The 21,652-nt window shown below is 35.8% G+C and overlaps 1 protein-coding gene across 2 annotated transcripts in view; it reads left to right on the forward strand.

Moving 5' to 3' along the window:
- The window catches only part of LOC112051724 (protein TANC2), a 326,061-nt gene that overhangs the window by 65,266 nt on the left and 239,143 nt on the right, over nucleotides 1-21,652 (forward strand). The window lies entirely within an intron of this gene.

The following is a 21,652-nucleotide window of genomic DNA, read 5'->3' on the forward strand; positions in this document are numbered from 1 at the left end:
ATAAGTAGTATAAGTTTTAGTGTTGTACATTCAGTGTTCCGTATCTTTTGAGATTTCTCCGAGGCTTGCCTAATTTTGTTTACATTTTGATGAATTTTTTAATAAACTGTATTCATGATAGTTGTGAATTATAATTTTACTGTTGGCTATTGTTATTTTCTACCCACAACCAAAAAAAAAAAATTGACATTTATTGCTTAGTTTAGTCCTTGTACTCTATGGAAGTAATAGGCTAGTTGACACTTTTTTAAATGTACTTGTTCATTATCGTTCTACTAGGTTGAAAAAAAAATTATATTTTTTTAAGACTACATGAAAGTTTTTGTTTTTAATTATACGAGCTAAAACGAATGTCGGCCATGACGGTCTATATTTCAAGTGTTTCATGATGTCACTATAACAAATCCCTTGCAAGCGGAGCGTTTGACAAAAATATTAGTTAACAATTAAGTTTGACGTTTAGAACATTAAGTGCGTTAGTGACGTCACAAAATGGACGACAGCCTTTTTGACGTCTGGAAAATTTGAAAAAATTCGTGATATTTAGATTAAGTTTTCCAAGAAATCCTTAACTTTTATAATTGATATCTTAAAATTCCAGACCCTTAGGCATTAGATGTACTACACGAAATGAATATTGTTTAAATATATTAAATTTGATATGAGTCAACTACCCTATTATTTTCAACCTCGCTCTGATATCTGTATAACTCTATGAATAACCCTAATGATGTTGATCCATTAATCTGAAACTCGCAACTGAGACTAGGTTCCTGAAACTGCAGACTCGGTTAGAGCTTGCTTGGCTTGTCGTCATAATGCTTGTTATAATAATATGTTGCGGTAAAGGTGCCTTCTCACTAGACTTCTTGATAGTAGGTAGTAGCCGAGCTAGAAGTCTCATCAGTAACTAGGCGTAACTTAACTAGTGTAAAAGGACAATGGTCTATTCCCAAACAAATTTTTGCTGACATTTTTTTAAGCGTCTATGAATGAAAAAAATATAAAATGATAGATAATTATTTTCTTAACAATTTATTCTTAAGGTTTAGTATTATGTCAAGTCTGGAATTCAAGATATTTATGTTTGAAGTTTTAGAGGTTATGTTTGTGAACAACGAATAGATACCTATTTTTTAAATTGAAGTCTTAATTAATACATGATTATGAAGCCGGGTATTTAGATTCGATCAAAGAACATAAAAAGTAGGTTTGATCCCCATTTTTCTCTTAGACATTGATAATATGCATATACATACTTTATAAAAATGAACCTTCCTAATTAAATCCAAAAACCAACGCGGAATTTAAATACATTAATATTTTAAGGACATCAGGACAGGACATCGATACTCCCTATTAACTACTGTTAATTGGGAGTATCGACGTCCATAAACAGAAGCGGTCGTTAAAAAAGATGTAGGTACAGAAAAAAAAAATCAGTTGTTAACAGAAAAATACAACAAGATTTACAAGACGCATAGGTACGCAAACAACGAAAATACGACGCGACGTGACAACTGACAGTTCACAGTTGAATTGTTAATCCATGACTTGTCATAGGAACACGTAAAAGTATCGATACTTCATAGTATCTTAACGATAGATTAACGATTATCGATCTCCTTTCGATACTGTTACTTTTGTAATCGATAATTTTCAGGAAATTACTTACTTTTACCTTTATTTAAAATCATCATGTCAAACATACTTAAACAATAAATAACGTTTGTAAACACGTGTTCCCTTCCTTTGATTATTAAAATATACCATAATATAGCTTATTGTTGGTAACTATTGTTATTAACATGTTTGACTATTATTAGAGATATTAGTGAGGCCGACCGGCCCTTTTCAAAGTCAAAGGCGTAGGTCTCCGAAAATCTCGATTAATTATCAAAATGTAAGAGGTCTACGTACTAAACTTGAGGATTTTTGTTCAGCGATTGTTAGTTCACCAATGGACGTTCATCTTATTAGTGAAACTTGGCTCACCGAGAGCATGTTGGACTCAGAAGTAATTCCTAGTGGATTTACCATGCTCCGGTGTGATAGGAGAGACAATCGGCGAGGTGGCGGGGTAGCTATAATAGCACGGTCAAAGTATACACTTCAACCAATGAGTATGCCGTGGGATGATTCCTTGAACAGTGAGGTGGTTTGTGGCGGTCTTTATTGCGGAAAGACATTAATAAGTGTATTGATAGTTACTTATATACCTCCAAAATCTACTGATGGGAATTACTTAATGGTTTTTGAGTGTATAGAAAAAATTTGCTCCCATTATAGCGAGAAAAACATATTAATATGTGGTGATTTTAATTTTAACTCTTCTTCCTTTAATGCTAAGTCTCAATTTGAATTTGTAATAACTTTTTGTAAACTTGAACAAGTTAATGACATATATAATGACAGCGGTCAACTTTTGGATCTTGTACTTATTGGTGGATCATTGAGCCAGGTGCTAGTGCAAAGGGCTGAGGAGTCACTACTTCCACCCGATGCATACCATCCTCCGCTTGAGATTAGTTTTGACTGCGCACCGGATTATAATCTTAATAATGGTTTTCCATCGAGCTTGAAAACGGAATGGAATTTTAAAAGAGCGAAATTTGAGTTACTCTATGAGCGCTTGGGTAATGTTGATTGGTCACCTTTGTATGACATTTTGGAGCCTCAAAGAGCAATTGAAATGTTTTATTTAATTCTTGAATCCTGTTTTGTTGATTGTGTACCTTTCAAACAGTGTCGCTATGGGGAATCGAGGTATATATATCCTGATTGGTATTCTTCCAACACTAAGCGAAACATAAAGTCAAAGGCACAATACCACAAGTTACTGAAAGCCACTAAAGATTTGTACTATCGGCGATTGTTTGCTGATTATCGATCTTTAGTCAAATCGAATATTAGGGAAGATTTTGAAATATATAGGTGTAACATGGAGCGGAACATAAAAAGTCAGCCAAATATGTTTTGGAACTATATGGCATCGAAACGTGCAAGGAGACGTAACCATAAAATTATACATGAGGGAGAATTAGTGTCACAGGAACAGTGTGCAGAACTGTTTGCGAAATATTTTAAATCTGTATATGCGCAGACACCTCCACGCCTGTGCGTAGAAGAGGCAGTAAAGGCAAGTGGTGGGGGTAGTGAACGTATACACATAGATTTTATTAGTATTAGTGATGTAAGATTGGCGTTAAATAAATTAAAGCCGAAATTTTCTGCTGGCCCGGATGCCATTCCGCCATATCTAGTAAGGGATTGTAGAAGTGCATTGTTGTTCCCATTGCATTACATTTTCGATGTCTGTTTTGGAAATTCTTTCTATCCAGACGTTTGGAAAACATCTAGAGTAGTGCCTGTTCCCAAAAAAAACCAACAGTGTCGAAGTCAATAACTTTAGACCTGTTGCAGTACTGTCAGTATTCGGAAAGTTATTTGAATCGATATTGGAGAGTCGAATTAGGAGGCAGTTTGAGTATCAACTTGCTGATGCACAACATGGGTTCCGTGCAGGTCGCTCAACTTGTACTAATTTATTGTCTTTCTGGACTTATGTGACTGGAGCAGTGGATGGTAGTTCGCAGGTTGATGCAACTTACTTTGATTTCCAAAAAGCGTTTGATGCAGTTGATAATGACGTGCTTCTTAGTAAGTTTGCATCGGTTGGATTTACACCGTCATTACTTAAGTTCTTTTCCAGCTACTTGAGAAATCGGAGACAGTACGTACAGTATGAGGGACATTGTTCGGAACCATATTTCACTCATTCTGGTGTGAGTCAAGGAAGTAACCTAGGCCCGTTGGAATTTTTAATTTTGATCAACGATCTGCCGAATGTTATAACCCGCGCTAGGTGTCTACTGTTTGCAGATGATTTAAAAGTCTTTCTTAAGGTGGAACGCGCTTCAGATGTTCAATTTCTCCAGGACGACATAGACAATGTGTTGCAATGGTGTAATCAAAATAAATTATATTTTAATATTGATAAATGCGCAGTAATTACGTTTAGTCGAAAGGTAGCACCGATTGTTGGAAATTACAAGTTAGGTGACACAAATATTTTGCGTGTGACTGCTATTAGGGATCTAGGGACAAGTATGTCTGAAGACTTATCATTTCGCAGTCACATACAGGATATTTGTGGTAAAGCCTATAAAACTCTTGGGTTTGTACTCCGACAATCACAGCATTTTAACTCAATTGCTATAATAAAGACGCTGTATAATGCGTATGTGCGAAGTAAACTCGAATGTAATGCCATCATTTGGAGTCCGTTTGAGTACAAATACATAGATATGATAGAGAAGATTCAAAAAAAGTTCGTCCGTTGGCTTTATAGGAAACAATATGGGTACTCAGTGGGTTATCCTACTATTTATCCAAGCGTCTTTCTTCTGGGTATGACAGGGTACAATAAACTTGAGATAAGACGTAAAGTAGCACTGCTACAGTACATAATAAATTTAATGAGAGGTGAAAAAAGTAACTCTGTTATATTAGGGTCAATAGATTTACATGTTCCCGACAAGTATGTAAGTTGCCGACGTCGCCAGTTGTTTGCGGTGCCGTGTGGCAGAACTAAAGTGAGCCAGCATGCGCCGCTGGCTCAAGCGCTGCGCCTGCTCAATGATCTCACTAGTAGAAATTTAGAATTAGACATTTTTCACACACCTGTTTATCAGCTTGTAAATAAAATTAAATTGTTACTAGAATAGATTTTATGTTTAGGATATTTTTAATTTTGTTTTTTGACTAGTTAATTTTTATTTTTATTTTTTTTGTGTATTCTAATTCTTGATTATTGTTATTAATTTATTTGATTTGTTTATTTTAATTTATTTGACTTGGTTAATGTTAATTTATTCTTAATTTTTAATTTGAATTGAATTATTTTTAAATTATTTTGATTGTTTAATATTCATTTTGTAATTTTAGATTTATTGTTGTAATTATTATTTCTGTTTGCTCGAGAAACGAATTGGGAAACTGTAATGTTTCTCTGGGCATATTTCATGTGTATAAATAAATAAATAAATAAATAAATAAATAAATAAATTATATTTTGTTTATTTTATTAGTTAAATGTAAAATACCGCCAAGTAAGAGCGAACTTTAGCAGTATTTTGTCATGATTAGAATTAAATGCATAGGTACATGGTCGTTTGAAAATCAAAACATTTATTAATATTTCAAAATAATTATATTAATTCGTTATAAACATTAGTTTATATGGTTGTTCTACTGAAATTAAACTGATGTCATTGAATACGTGTAGTTCTATGACGATACTTATTCGATTCGATACTGGCTTTTCGATACCGTGCGCGTCCCTAGTTGTCCGATAGATGTAGTATTGGTATAAATAGTGTGGTTGCCATACTCAATTATTGTAATTGATGTGATTATATTTTAGTTTATGGACATAATTAGACCTTGTGCACCTTTTCAAAAAATTAAATAAATTATTTTCTACAAACTGTAATAGTTTACATTAGTAGACGCTTATGAATTCTATCAACAAACACCAGACCATTGTCCTTTGCTACCGTTGGAGCATCGCGGAAAAGTTGCCTGTCTACCGGTTTTCTACAGGATTTATATCGGAGAGTGCGCCCAAGAACTTTTTGATCTCGCTCCTTCTGCACCATTTTGCCATAGAGCTGCCAGGCATCGTAAAGGTCTGCGTCCATACGTAGTAGATCTCCCTTGGACGCTACGAAGCGTTTCGATTCTTCGCTCCTGCAAAGTTATGGGATGCCCTTCCAGCTTCCGTTTTCCCTACTACCTACAACATGGGTATATTCAAGTCAAGATTAAATAGGCATCTTATAGACAAGCGCGTTTCAACATAGGCTGCATCATTGGTTATTGTCAAGCAAGATTTCAGAAAAATAGTAATTATAACTCTATGTAATTGCCTCGTTAATAGCTAATCCAGTGCTTTTCCTATGTGACTTCAAATTTCGAGATTTGAGTTGGGTTTTGATAGCTTAAGTGGCGCAGTGGTATGCGCGGTGGATTTACAAGACCAAGAGGTCCTGGGTTCGATCCCCGGCTGGCCCGATTGAGATATGCTTAATTGGTCCAGGTCTGGCTAGTGGGAGGCTTTGGCCGTGGCTCTACCGGCAACGGCAGCCAAGCGATTTAGCGTTCCGGTTCGTGTAGAAACCGAAAGAGGTGTGGATTTTTATCCTCCTTTTAGCAATAGATGATAAACAAAGATATTTGTAATTTTGTTTGAACGCCCATTTAAAATTAACATTCATTTTCATCAACGACGTCATTAATTCGTACCTTTTAGTATGGGGCGTTTTTCAGGGATCCGTGGCAGTGCCGCAAATCTGACCCTTTAAATCCCTGTAGCTACGAAAGTAATGATCCCAGATACCCTGTTACTTTTACAAAATTGCTTTACTATTAGCATACTTCTAATTTATATATAATTTAAAAAACTGTCATCATCCCTATGGCTTTGATCGCCTCAATTTCAACTCATACCTATAAAATCATTGATCCCGCCACAGTGGAAGAACAGCGTTACGTAGTAAACTTTGTATGATGTTCATAATCAATACCTATTCCGGTTAATACGCTGATAATAAAGCTCTTACCTCCTTAGAGCTTTCCTGTTTAAGAAAGCGCAATGGAGCTTCAGTTTCTACCTTGACGTTAACTTGAAAATGTACTAGCATACGTACCTAATACTGGCATATTGTTTAATACTATGTATGTAGTGTTTCTAAATGCTTAATTGTGGTCACCTCAAGAATGTTGCAATGGCATGTATTTTTTTTAACCGACCTCACAAAAAGGAGGAGGTTTTCTTGTATCTTTTTGTCCACACACTGATTGTAATCAATTATTTCGACCCAAAAAAATGTGTTATTATTAAAAGTATGCCACAAATATGCTATTTCTAAATACATAACATTAAGAATATTGAAATGAAAAAGCCTTTTTTCATTCTTTTTTGTTTAGTTCTTTTACTGTGAAAATTGGTAATTAAAAGCAAAATTTAGGAACTAAAATTACTGGTCGTTACTTTTTCTCATTCGTGTTTTTCAAAACATACATACAGCCGAACTTGAAACCTGCCTTTTTGGAAGACGGTTAAAAATTGATTCCCATCCAACAACTAAACAATGTTGGTAGTTAATCCATATCCACCCAGCGTTGAACTTTAATGACAATGAGAGATATACAAGTAATTAAAACTCATGTGGTACGTCTACCTCTAGAGAGAGCCTTGCATAGTAATAACATTTTATTTAATATAAAATAAATATATATATATATTTATATATATTTATTTTATAAAATGTAAGTAAAATGAATTCCTACTTTCATTCAACGCAAATAATATCGTACCTCATAATAATAATTATTGTAAGCACAAGGAAAGTTGTTTATTTTAATGAGGGGCTTAATGGCATACATACTTTAGAAGACCGAGCAAAGTTTTAGTATATTTTCATATATTTTATTATATACCATTAGTAAACAAAGAGACAGTTGCTATAAATGACACACTATGAAGAAAGGAAAAGTGTTAGCTATTTTTAAAAAATAAATTAGTTATTATCTGTGGTTCGGTTAGTGGTGGTCGTAATTTAATTAATTGTCTTGGTAAAGAAGATTAAACAAATGTATTGTATTCTTGTATTAATTATTATAATACCACTACTGTATGCAATGAATTAGATACATTTTGGTATACAGATAGACAGGACCGGCAAAGGAAGAGGAATAAACTTCTTGTATCGCAAAAATAAAGCTTAAACGGTTTGATAAATTAAAGTTGGGATGACAGTTACTAACGAGATAAAAAGGCAAGTAATGATTTTAGTGTATGGAAAAATGCAATGCAAGAGTTATAAAAACTTACATAAAATAGTAGATAAATCTAAGCTATACGTATCTAAGATCGTAATTCTAGATAGACTACGCAAACTGTTTATGCTTTTCGCTGAGAAAGACATAAACAGTTTTCGTCATCAAAACAGTTTATACCTGTCATTTTTTTTACTAATACATTTAAGAAAGTTATTTTAGAAATATATAATAAAAAAGCTTCGAGCTTAAAAAAAATTGTGAGTTGTTACATTTTATTGATTCTAACACACTCTCCTGCCAACAATTACAATTTTACATGCTATATTTAAAATGTACCCAGCATAAAATTGTGACCAATTGTGTTTGCAATGGATGTAGTTGTCTCTTGGACTATAAACACAAATTGGGAACATTCAAGGCCAAGCGTAATTAGTGGGGTCTCCAAAATGACTTTTATCGAACAAAAACAGCCCATATTTTCCCAAAATAAAACTGTTACATAATATACTACGATATATACGTCCCTTCATTAAAATTCGAACTGTTCATTATTAAATTTTTCTCTCAATGAATAATTCACACTTATTATTTCTTCACTTCACTTATTATTCATTAAAAGGTCAAAGTCACTCAGCGGGTGATAGAGCGAGCTATGCTTGGGGTTTCTCTGCGTGATCCAATCAGAAATGAGGAGATTTGCAGAAGAAATCCGCAAAGTCACTGATATAGCTCACCGAGTCGCGAAGCTAAAGTGGCAATGGGCATTGGACAGGCCACATAGTTCGAAGAGCCGATGGACGTTGGGGTCCCAAGGTGCTAGAATGACGACCCCTCACCGGAAAGCGCAATGTTGATCGACCCCCCACAATGTGGACCGAGGACATCGAACGGGTTGCAGGGAGCCGCTGGATGCTCGCAATTCTTTGCGATGCTCGATTGCTTCCTAACAAAAAATCCTGTACAGTATGTAACGGATTTTATTATTAAAGTTGATACAATACTAGTACCTATTAAAGTATTTATAGATTGAGTTTAAGTTTTTGCTGCCCCAATTCAGAAGCGAGTAAAGCCTCAAACCAACAACAATTCTAAAACTACAAGGGGCCCACCCACGTCACCCCCCGTAACTCAACCCTTATAATGTAAGGATAGGCATTATTTAAATACCCCGCCAGTGGAATGCAAATATTCCTAGCAGAGCCCCGTAATATAGCATTCCTGGGATACCTAACCCTCAAGATTTCGTACATTCCGCGCCCTGTACCACAATTTGTCCTTTAGAGGCGTGAAGTTTGTTGAGTTATGTGCTCTCAGAAATCTTGTGTGAGTGAAAATGTTGTGTAGTTTATCTAAATTACACGGAAAGGTTTCATGAGATTTACTAAGAAATGTATGTGTAAAATAAGCACATAAAATCAGCAGATATTGTGTAGATTTTTATGGGTTTTCATTACCACCATCATTATCGGCCGATAAAGGTTCACTCCTGGACTTCTTCTTGTATAGACTTCCAAAGACCACAAGCTGCTAGCATCCAGCGGCTCCCTGAAACTTACTATATTGTTTTTAACCGATTTCCAAAAAGGAGGAGGTTCTACGTTCGGCTGTATGTATGTTTTTATTATTAACCCATATTCGGCTCTATGCTGAGCACTAATCTCCTCTCAGAATGAGAAGGGTTAGGCCAATAGTCCACCACGCTGGCCCTATTGGCAGACTTCACACACGCAGAGAATTAAGAAAATTCTCTGGCATACGGGTTTCCTCAAAATGTTTTTCCTTCACCATTTGAGACACGTCATATTTAATTTCTGCACACAACTGAAAAGTCGGAGGTCATGCCCAGAACCGGATTCGAACTCACACCCTCCGGAATCGGAGGCAGAGGTCATATCATATCCACTGGGCTATGACGGCAATTACAAAAAATCATATAAGTACCTAGCTTATCCCTAGAAGTAAGAGGAAGATAGAAATAAAAATAATAAGACATTCAAAGGTAAAAGCCCGATGAATAATGAAGAAGCACTTAGCGCTGTCGAGATTCAAGAGACGTGTCTACAATTTAATGAAACTCTGCTTCGGCGGGGCGAGCTCACAACACATATGGACTACTCGTAAATACCATATTTTACTAAATTCATACAAATTTTGTAGTATTTTAGTTAACAATTTTACAATTTATATATCTATACAAATATTATAAATGCGAAAGTAAGTCTGTCTGTTACCTATTCACAGCTAAACGGCTGAACCGATCAAATTGAAGAAGAAGAAGAAGAAGAAGAAATACTTTATTGCACACAAAAATACAATTATAAATTGAAACATTAAAAACATAAATTTAACTTAGCATGCAAAGGCGGCCTTATTACTATAAGTAATCTCTACCAGGCAACCCCTGACGAGAGAACTTGCGAAGAAAGAGCGGGAAGGTGCAATACATTATATGTAATTATATATATAAATAATTAAATATATATAATATAATATATACGTAAATATAATATTAAAATTTACATATGTATTACATAATATATTACAACTAATACAAATATATATTGAATTTTGGTTTAATGGTAAATGGGACATTAAAGCAAAACATAAGGTACTTTTTGACCCTAAAACAAAAATATAAGGGGGTGAAATAGGGTTTGAAAGATTGTATGGAAAGTCCTTCATTTTTAGAGTTACAGTTTTAAAATTCGTTCTTAAGTCGTAAAAAATACGGAATATAATGTGATTCAAGAATTTTTAAAAATCAACCAATAAAGAGGTTCATCCCATAAAGAGATAGGGGTTGAAAGTTTACATTGATATCCACGCGGAAGAAGTCGCAGGCGTCCGCTAGTTTTATTATAAACTGGATATTTATTCTAATTTTCGAAGCGTTAGCGAGCTTAGAAAGAGAATCGATAGTGCTGTAGTTCTTAGTTTTGCGTTCTACGTAGTGTTTGTAACTTTTTATTTACTACATGGTCCTGACCATGTAGTAAATAAAAAGTTAATAAGATATATAAGATAGATATAGAGCTATACGCTGCTTCAATGCAGATTAGTGGAAAGATTATCAGATATCGATAAATATCAATTATATCACCACAGAATACATCGTCATCAACCCATATTCGGCTCACTGCTGAGCTCGAGACTCCTCTCATAATGAGAGGGGTTAGGCCAATAGTCCACTACGCTGGCCCAATGCGAATTCGCAGACTTCACACACGCAGAGAATTAAGATAATTCTCTGGTATGCAGATTTCCTCACGATGTTTTCCTTTACCGTTTGAGACAAGTGATATTTAATTTCTTAAAACATGCATACAACTAAAAAGTCGGAGGTGCATGCCCCGTACCGGATTCGAACCCACACCCTCCGGAATCGGAGGCAGAGGTCATATCCACTGGGCTATCACGACTACAGAATACATAATAATTAGTATCACTAAAATTATACCAAGTTATACTCGTAAAAGACGTTTCATTCTATCATTTAGATCAAAATCAAATCAAAAATCATTTATTTCAAGTAGGCTCAGTTTACAAGCACTTTTGACACGTCAGTTGACTATTTGTAAAGATTCTACCACCGGTTCGGAAGGCAGGTTCTGCTGAGAAGATACCGGCAAGAAACTCAACAGTTGCTCTTTTGAAAAAGTCATACAGTATTACAATTTACATTGAATAACAATTAAATTACAATTTCTTATAGTTTTATTTCCTGTGTGAAGGTGGAAGCTGATCCAATGGCCTCCAAGCACCTTTGTCGTTAAGGAACTCATCAATAGTGTAGTAACCTCGACTAAGTAAATGTTTTTTAACACATTGCTTAAAGTTGTGCATTGGCAAGTCCATCACAGTCTTGGGGATCTTGTTATAGAAGAGTACACCCAAACCCACAAAAGATTTTTTAACTCTTTGGAGACGATATGCAGAAATAACTAACTTATGCCCGTGTCTAGTAAGACGTGGGTTTAGATCTCCTTTTCGTTTGTACAAATTAATATTTTGTCTCACATAAACTATACTGTTATATATATACTGACAGGCTACTGTTAAAATGCCTATTTCTTTAAACTTTTGACGAAGGGACTCGCGTGATTTTAGTTGATATATTGCTCGAATTGCTCTTTTTTGAAGTACAAATATAGAATGTATATCAGCAGCCTTGCCCCACAACAAAATACCGTAAGACATTACGCTGTGAAAGTACGCAAAATAAACAAGTCTAGCTGTATCAACATCAGTAAACTGTCTTATTTTTCTCACTGCAAAAGCAGCTGAGCTGAGTTTACCTGACAGTTTTTCTATATGAGCACCCCACTGAAGTTTAGAATCCAAGGTCACTCCCAGGAAAACTGTGGAATTCTCTATTTCTAGTGTTTCACCATTGATCATTATAGACTTATCTAATTTTATAACATTTGGTAATGAAAACTCAATACATTTAGTTTTCTTTGCATTTAAAAGTAAGTTGTTAACAGTGAACCAATGCGACACATGCGATATGGCACGGTTTACATCGTCGGAATTATCTTTACTTCTGTCACTCTTAAAAATTAGGGATGTGTCGTCAGCAAACAGTACTATCTCACAGATGCCGCTAACATGGTGTGGTAAATCGTTTATGTACACTAGGAATAGAAAAGGACCCAGAATTGAACCCTGTGGGACGCCCATTGTGTTAGAAAAACCGCGAGACTTTGAATCATTTATGCATACCTTTTGTGTTCTATCACTAAGATAAGAGGCGATGAGATCAAGTGCAACACTTTTTATGCCATAGTGGCTTAACTTAAGTAAAAGAATGTTATGGTCAACACAATCGAATGCTTTGGACAAATCACAAAATACACCAATAGCATTCTTAGCATTTTCCCATGCATCATATATATGTTTTAAAAGTTTAGCACCTGCATCAGTTGTACTGCGACCTTTAGTAAAACCATACTGTTCAGGGTGAAATAAATTATTTAAATTAAAATGACTTAAAAGTTGATTTAAAATGATTTTTTCAAAAACCTTACTAAGTGTTGGCAGTATTGTAATTGGTCTATAATTATTAACATCAGTTTTGTCACCTGATTTAAAAAGTGGTAACAGTTTGCCATGTTTCATTAGGTTCGGAAAGATACCCAAATCCACGCATTCATTAAAAATAATAGCTAAGTGGGGAGCAATTACATCAATTATATTAGATATTACTTTCACTGACATGCCCCACAGATCTCCGGTTCTTTTTAATTTTAACAAATTGAAAGATTTTTTAATGTCTGATACAGTTATGTGGTGAAATTCAAAAAGAACGTTGCACTCTTTAACATTGCCTCTTAATAGTCTCTGGGCTTCCGTAGCAGACGAATCTAGTGAATCAGTTAACAAGATAGGAACATTCTGGAAAAAATCTTCAAAGGCATTAACAACCTCGATATCAGTGTTTACCTTTTTGTCATTGACAATTAATTCAAAACTGATATCCCGCGGTTTGATTTTTCCTGATTCTCTATTAATTATATTCCAGGTGGTTTGTATCTTGTTCTCAGACTCAATTATTTTCTGTTTGATGTGTAACGATTTCGCAAGAATACAAACACGTTTGAAAATTTTTGAGTAACTTTTGACATAATCTAAATAAGTTCGCGTTTGAGTATATTGTTTTTGCTCGTACAACTCGTACAGACGATTGGACGACCTCTGCCTATGTAAATTCCTCTGAGTACTCTACCCCTGGGTCGATCCAATTTAATATAATTCGTGAAGAAAATCCTAAGGAATCCTACATTTAAGTCAAACAAACGCAATATCTCAGTAATACCTACCTGTTTCAATAAACTGCTACTAAATTATTGCGAAACGGAAATTTCGCCGCGCGGCTGTGATTTGTGGCGAATATTGCGCTTGGATTTAATTTAATAACGATTCGGGTTTCGGCAAATATTGTAATATCAGATTTTACGACTGGAGTCTACGGTGGAGGTATGCGCACAATTAATTACTTATTTTTGTCTCTTTTGTATGGAACCACAGACCACAATGAGTAGGTAGGTACCAGCGGTGAAAAGGTTATGCAAGCCGATGCCCGCCGGATTACCTTTAAAAATATATGTATATATACTTGTACTGTATCTAGATATATATGAGAAACCTAGCGAACGCCTGCGACTTCGTCCGCGTGAAACTCTACCCCTACCCAATCCCTATTCTATAAGTATCCTTTGTCCGTCTCCTGGTTCTAAGCTGGAAGCTTTAACTAACACGACTTTCTTTTATATGTATAGACTAGCGGGCGCCCGCGACTTCGTCCCCGTGGAATTAAGTTTTTCACAAATCCCGCGGGAACCATAAATTTTCCGGGATGAAAAGTAGCCTATGTGTTAATCCAGAGTAAAATCAATTTTCATTCCAAATTTCAGCCAAATCAATCTATCCCCAATAATTAGAGATTATTGGGGATAGAATTGATCAAAATTCTTTCTTAGCGGATGCCTACGTCATAACATCTACTTGCATGCCAAATTTCAGCTCGATCCGTCCAGTGGTTTGGGCTGTGCGTTGAGCGAACACTATGTCATTCAGTCACCTTCGAGTTTTTTATATTTAGATTAACACAGATCAAACAGTAAAGCTCTTGAAACTTCATAAATTCCATAACTAGCTATTTTATTTGAAATATGAATAAAATTTCCACACTAGATATCGCCAAATACTCTTTCCCCATATGAACAATATGTTACCTAATCTAGATGTAACGTATTCATTTCCATACAAAAGTTTAATTCGTGCCGCCACACTCGCGAAGCTTTGTCGATTGTTTGTTAACAGGCGAAATACACAGATGTACAGTACAACTGGAAGGCTAAAAGATTTATCATCACCATCATTATCACTGCTGAGCTCGAGTCTCCTCACCTCTCAGAATGAGAGGGGTTAGGCCAATGGTCCACCTCGCTGGCCCAATGCGGATTGGCAGACTTCACACAAGCAGAGAATCAGAAAATTCTCTTTTGTGCAGGTTTCCTCACGATGTGTTTCCTTCGCCGTTTGAGGCACGTGATATTTAATTTCTTAAAAAGCACACAACTACAAAGGAGGTGCATGCTCCGAACCGGAATCTGAGGCAGAGGTCATATCCACTGAGCTATCTAAAATACATAATACAAAAGCGACCCAGCTGGGGATCGAATCCAGGACCTTCGTCTTGTTAATTCACCGCGCATACCACTGCGCTACGGAGGCCGTCAAAACCAAAAACAAAAGGTTTGTGAGAGCCCACGTCACGAAATAAAGCTTAAGTTATACAACGGTGCCTTCTCCTTGTTAGACGTTGGGTTATATAAGTCTGTATCCGTCCTTAACTTTTCTAACATGAGTCACATCGTTCCAATCTACATCTGCAGATCGGCACAGTAAAATTTATTGTCAAAACTTGGGGTAATTTATGTTCGACAATAAGTCAGAGGGTTACCCCAAAAGTTTTCCAAGCCCACTTCATTATTTGGTGTGCTATTTAATTTATAGGAATTCGCTCACCGCCAGCGACTCCCGGCATACCTGAAAGGGTTATTTGCAGAATGTATTAATGATTTCTCATTCTGGGTACAACGGACCTATGGCTTGTGTTAAATGCATATTTCTACGATTAGGTACTTTGATATTTATAAATGTTCACTTACTGCCCAAAAGTCAAGCTTAATATTAATATAATACAAACTAATATTAAAAATGCTGTTTGTCCAGACAGGTCGAATCGTAACGGACAGACGAATATCTGTCCGTTACCATTCGATGGTTAACCCACTGGACTGATTTGAATGAAATTTAGTATGGAGATAAACTGGACCAGAGAAAAAGCAGAACATAGGCTACTTTATATGCCGGAAAAATCAGTGGTTGCAGAAGAAAAGAATTTCTCACGAACGGACCTTCTAGTTATTAACAACGAAAACATGCAGTAGGTAAACTAAATTACAACACCCGTAAAAATTGTATTAAAAGTTTTTTATCTTCACTAAGAGGGAAAATTTATCTTTGTGCCCCGAAAACAGCGTGCAAAAGTCTTTTTTATCCACTAGAGCTAAAAGTAGACAATGTTTCTGTTAACACAGAAAAAAATAACAGATCGAAATAGTGTAAAAGAAAACTGCCAAAATGAAAAGGGACAGAATGTTCGCGGTTAGCATATAAATTACGCAGACCGTTAGCAGAGGTCCCAATTTCCGAATGCATTTCTGATAGGGAACAATCGCCCCGCATCGTGTGACGCCGACAGTCAGAGACATCAAAGCGTTTGTCGCCGTCGATAATTACACTCCATTTTACCTTCCAATTTCCCGAAATTGCAGTTTTACAGTGACATCCCGCCTTGGCTGGATGTCAAACGACTTGAAGTATAAGCGCTTTTACGATAGTTTCTTAGGAATAGTATTTTTGACGTGACAACGTCTAATAACTCGATGAAGGCCACTGCACTGAAAAAAGACGTCATGCGTGGTTCCCTCGCTCTAGGGTTGCCAACATTTTTTACGAGAAATAAAGTATATTCTGGTCTATGAAGATTATTAAACAACATTTTAGAAAAACAAACATTTTCTTTTGAAAAATGCAACCATTCCATCAGCATTGTCTTATGACGTTGTCACGTTCAACTATCGTCAGTAAACCGACTTTACAGACAAACGATTTTCTTTTTTTTTATATTATGAAAGAATGGACATGTCGCTATCTAAGCTAACAGAAAAGTGTGTCAGCTCCGACGCAGGAATGGAGTTAACTCTTTTAAAATAGGTGTATGTTGCCCCGCAGCGTACACTATGTATGTCTCAATACTTACGCTTGAAAAGTGAAAGGTGCGCAACCGAGGAGCAGCAGGCCGCACCGTGCGTGCTGTTGGCGGCAGCGCACGGAGAAAGGTGCGCAGAATAGGTTGCGCACAAAAACGTAACCTGTCATTTGTTCATCGAATTTTTACTGCCCATATTTTTTTTATACCGATTATATATGAAAAATCGATTCTTAAGGGGTAAACTCCAAAAATATAGATATAATGTAAATGATTAAAATGATATTTTACGCAGAAATGTATTTACCTAATTCATTGTTTAATCAGTACCATAAACATATAACGTATCATAAGATAGAAAAACTATTTTTGATGAGTTTGTCACAAAAAGTTTTATAATATGTCTATTGTCTGTCGACGAAAATACTGAACTGATTTCCGGACAGTTACTTCATCATCAGCCCATATTCGGCTCACTGCTGAGTTCGAGTCTCCTCTCACACTGAGAGGTGTTAGGCCAATAGTCCACCACGCTAGCCCAATGCGGATTGGCAGACTTCACACACGCAGAGAATTGAGAAAATTCTCTGGTATGCAGGTTTCCTCACTATGTTTTTCCTTCACCATTTGAGACACGTGATATTTAATTTCTTAAATTGCACACAACTGAAACGTTGGAGGTGCATGCCCCGGACCAGATTCGAACCCACACCCTCCGGAATCGAAGGCAGATGTCATATTCACTGGGCTATCACGACTCCTACTTAATTGCACATAAAATTGTCCTTAATTCATTACGGATTAACGGACTTAATTCAGCACGGATGACGTCACAATAGTCGACTAGTTAATAGTAACAGAATTTGCATATCTAAATTAGTGTTCAATGTAAGTTCCAACTTTTGCTTACAGCATGCAAAAGTTGCACTTTACCCCCTCGGGCCAAGTATTGTTGGACGATAACAGCCAGCCAATCAGACTCAAAGTTAGACACCAACTGTCACAACGGAAAGATAAGTTCTATTACAAACCCTTAGTACGAAATTGCAAGCAATCGAAAAGCCAAGAACCATTTTGGTTTATTTTGCTTAAGAAGAGTTTTTCTAATTAAAACCAGAAATATTCCGAGAAACACTGAGTGGCTTTGAACTTACAAAAAATTTACCTTTTTTTTTATTCAAAATAAGCTCGCGCTTGACCACCTGACCTGTAACTACAACAGATTTATTAGCTCTCCGTTACATTATTGAAACGCGGTAACCTATTTTACTACCTCATGGACACATGGAGAGAAAATGTACCTTAAAAAAACCATTACTTTAAAGTTTTAATTTTAGCTCGTGTATAATCGTAGTATGAGGAGATCCGCAAACAAACCAAAATCACTGACATAGTTCAGCGAGTCGCAAAGCTGAAGTGGCAATGGGCAGGCCACGTTGTTCGAAGAGCCGATGGAAGTTGGGGTCCCATGGAATGGGATGGCGATCGAATTGGAAAATGCAGTGTTGGTCGACCCCCCACTAGGTGGACCGAGGGTATCAAGCGAGTTGCTGAGAGCCGCTGCAAGCTGGCGTCTCGAGACTGTTGTGTTTGGAGGTCTATGCAAGAGGCCTATGTCCAGTGGACGTCCATCGGCTGATAATGATGACGATACTCGTAGTATGCACGAAACTACTAGTCCACATTTTCAAAAAGGTCTCGAAGTTTGGTGCATACTTTACATTTGTAGAAACCTTCCTGTTAGAAACCCAAGAATTTAATAATAGTCAGTGTTAAGTACAAAAAATTTGAAATTGAAATTGACTAGGTTCAATAATTTACTTTGAGACTACAGTAAGTTTCTCGATACTCGAAAATGTAATAATGTTTCCGAGGCAACAAATTTCTTGCTAAGGTTACAGATAAAATAACTGAAGCTTCTAAAACTGATGTAGATAGGTATACCAAAGCTTTATTGACTAAATGGTTAAGCATAAAGAGAATAAATTCAACAAACAATTCCAACAGTGATTTTGGATTTAACCGTAATATCGGAAAGGTAAATTGTAATAATTATAAGATTAGTTTATTTGTTTATTACCTGAACCATCTTACCTAGTAGATAATATATACTCAAATTAAAAGCTTTGGGATCAAGCTTCGTTTCGAAAATATAATCGTAGAGGAAAGGGGATTTTTGTTCTTGGCTAATAATCTTTATACGAAAAAATAAAAACAATATTGCCATTATAGAGACATTTATTACGATCGATAAAGATCGAGAGAGATTCCGAGCATATTTTGCTCCTTCGTCCCTCGAGTAAATATAACCTTCTCACGAGGTCCATAAATTTTTGACGGCCTCCGTGGCGCAGTGGTATGCGCGGTGGATTTACAAGACGGAGGTCCTGGGTTCGATACCCGGCTGAGCCGATATAAATTTTCTTAATTGGTCCAGGTCAGGCTGGTGGGAGGCTTCGGCCGTGGCTAGTTACCACAATACCGCCAAAGACGTACCGCCAAGCGATTTAGCGTTCCGATACGATGTCGTGTAGAACCCGAAAGGAGTGTGGATTTTCATCCTCCTCCTAACAAGTTAGCCCGCTTCCATCTTAGACTGCATCATCACTTACCATCAGATTGTCAAGGGCTAAGTTGTAAAGGAAAAAAAATACTACTAAATAAATACCATCAACACCAAGTAATAGCAAACCTATCTGCATATTATTACGCCTCATTCCCGTTAGCATGTACATAAAATTGTACAAAATGAATAATTCCTTCTCCAATACAGGTTCGTAATCTTTAAAGCGCACGATTACCCGTTAGTTGCTACGATATTTCTCCCTTGCTTTTTCCATTCCCACCAATCCTTCCACAAGTACTACCAACACAAATCACGGCGAGAAAGAATATTACAATCAGCTCTGCGGTTTGCTTTCATATTACACTTTTGCAGCCCGAGGGAATAAATCCCAACTAGCAGCCAACTACAGAGTTTGGGAACTACCGCCCACCACAATTTGAAACGGAAACTTTCAGCGAATGCCCCTGATAATTGTCGCCGGCGTGTGCTGTGAAATTTTTACGCTCTCTGAATTTTTAGCGCTCCAACTTTGGCCATTTGCGCATTGATGCAATGCGGTGGGGTTCTCAGAAATCTATGACTGTGTGGTGAACCCGCAGAATAAATGTCTAGAACGAGTCTTTACAAGCAGCCTGGTGAAGTGAAACCATAGAAAAACAAACGTCACGCGTTTCCTTGACATACGAATATACAAACTTTTTTCACAATTAGTATTTCAAAATTTAACTCTATCATCAATTACGTAAATTAACATAATAATCAATAATTACCAATAAAAAAAATACTCCATCTTATTTCTTTAGTTTTTGTAAACAGATTTAAAATTATTATTAATTATAAGATTAATTTATTTGTTTATTGCCTGAGGTGGGGTGCTCAGAAATCTATGGCTGTGTGATGAACCCACAGAATATAGAATGTCCAAAATGAGTCTTTACAAGCAGCCTGGTGAAGCCGGTGAAACCCATAGAAAAACACACGTCACGCGTGTCCTTGACATACGAATATACAAACTTTTTTCACAATTAGTATTTCAAAATTTAACTCTATCATCTATTACGTAAATTAACACAATGGACATTAAACCATATTAATACATTTTAATTAAAACAAAAACAAAACAAACTTTAATTGATATGCTACTTATTAGGACTACGCTTAAAAATAAAAGTATTTCAACAAATTAGGCAACAATATAAAATTAAAATGTATTAAAAAATACACAATAATGATATGCCTTATAAAACTATTTATGAGTTTAATATTTTTCAGAAAAAGAAAATAAAAAACAAATGGAAAAAAAATTGTTAGTAGAATTTTTATTTCTAACTTAACTTAACTATTTTTAAAACTACTTGTGTATATTTTTAAATAACGAATTTTATGAAGAATAATAGAAACAAAATGGATTCTAAATGTACCTCTACTTTAATATAGCAGAGGTACATTTAGAACTTATGTATGTTCTAAATGGGCATCTCATTTAGATCCTCTAACTGGGATGCCCATTTACGGTTTCTCTATACAGTAATTATGATTTCTACGAATATTAAGTTAAACTAGAACATATTACATCTAATATTAATTAGTTTTCAAATAGATACCCTGCCTACCAACGTACATATATAAATTCCTAAAAGCTATTTCAATATCCTGTATCCAGAATCCTATACAAATATTCCAAAGGGCAAGGATTAACCCTATTTGTTAATTACGTACCATCTCCTATCCTGATAACAAATCACAAATGTAAACAATTGGATACAAAACTTATTACATATAAAAAAAAAACAACGCCATCTATGGCTATTTATTGAAACTACATTGTCATGAAGCAAAAGCCGTCAGTGAGCTTTTCCTATACACGCTGCAGGGTGTATCGTAGTGTACGGTTGTTATACTAGATGGCGCTGTTATCTTTTTAACTTTTACCAAATAGATTCACGGATTTTTTAATAATTATTATTTGACTTGACCAATATAATAAACTAGCTGACGCCGCGCGGTTTCACCCACGTGGTTCCCGTTCCCGTAGGAATACGGGGATAAAATATAGCCTTTAGCCTTCCTCAATAAATGGGCTATCTAACACTGAAAGAATTTTTCAAATCGGACCAGTAGTTCCTTAGATTAGCGCGTTCAATCAAACAAACAAACTCTTCAGCTTTATAATATTAGTATAGATTAACTTTTTTATCTATTATATCACATCACACTTCACACTATAACATCACATCACATCACACTAATATATAAATACGAAAGAAGTGTGTAAATGTGTATGTTTGTTCCTCCTTCGTGCAGCGGCTATAACTGAAGTGATTAGACTGAAATTTCGAATAGAAATAGATTTTACTCTGGATTAACACATAGGCTACTTTTCATCCCGGAAAAATCCACGGTTCCCGCGGAATTTGTGAGAAACTTAATTCATCATGTAGGTATTAAAAAGATATAAAGTT

The sequence above is a fragment of the Bicyclus anynana genome, chromosome 13 (assembly GCF_947172395.1).
Source record: "Bicyclus anynana chromosome 13, ilBicAnyn1.1, whole genome shotgun sequence".
NCBI classification, from domain to species: Eukaryota; Metazoa; Arthropoda; class Insecta; order Lepidoptera; family Nymphalidae; genus Bicyclus; species Bicyclus anynana.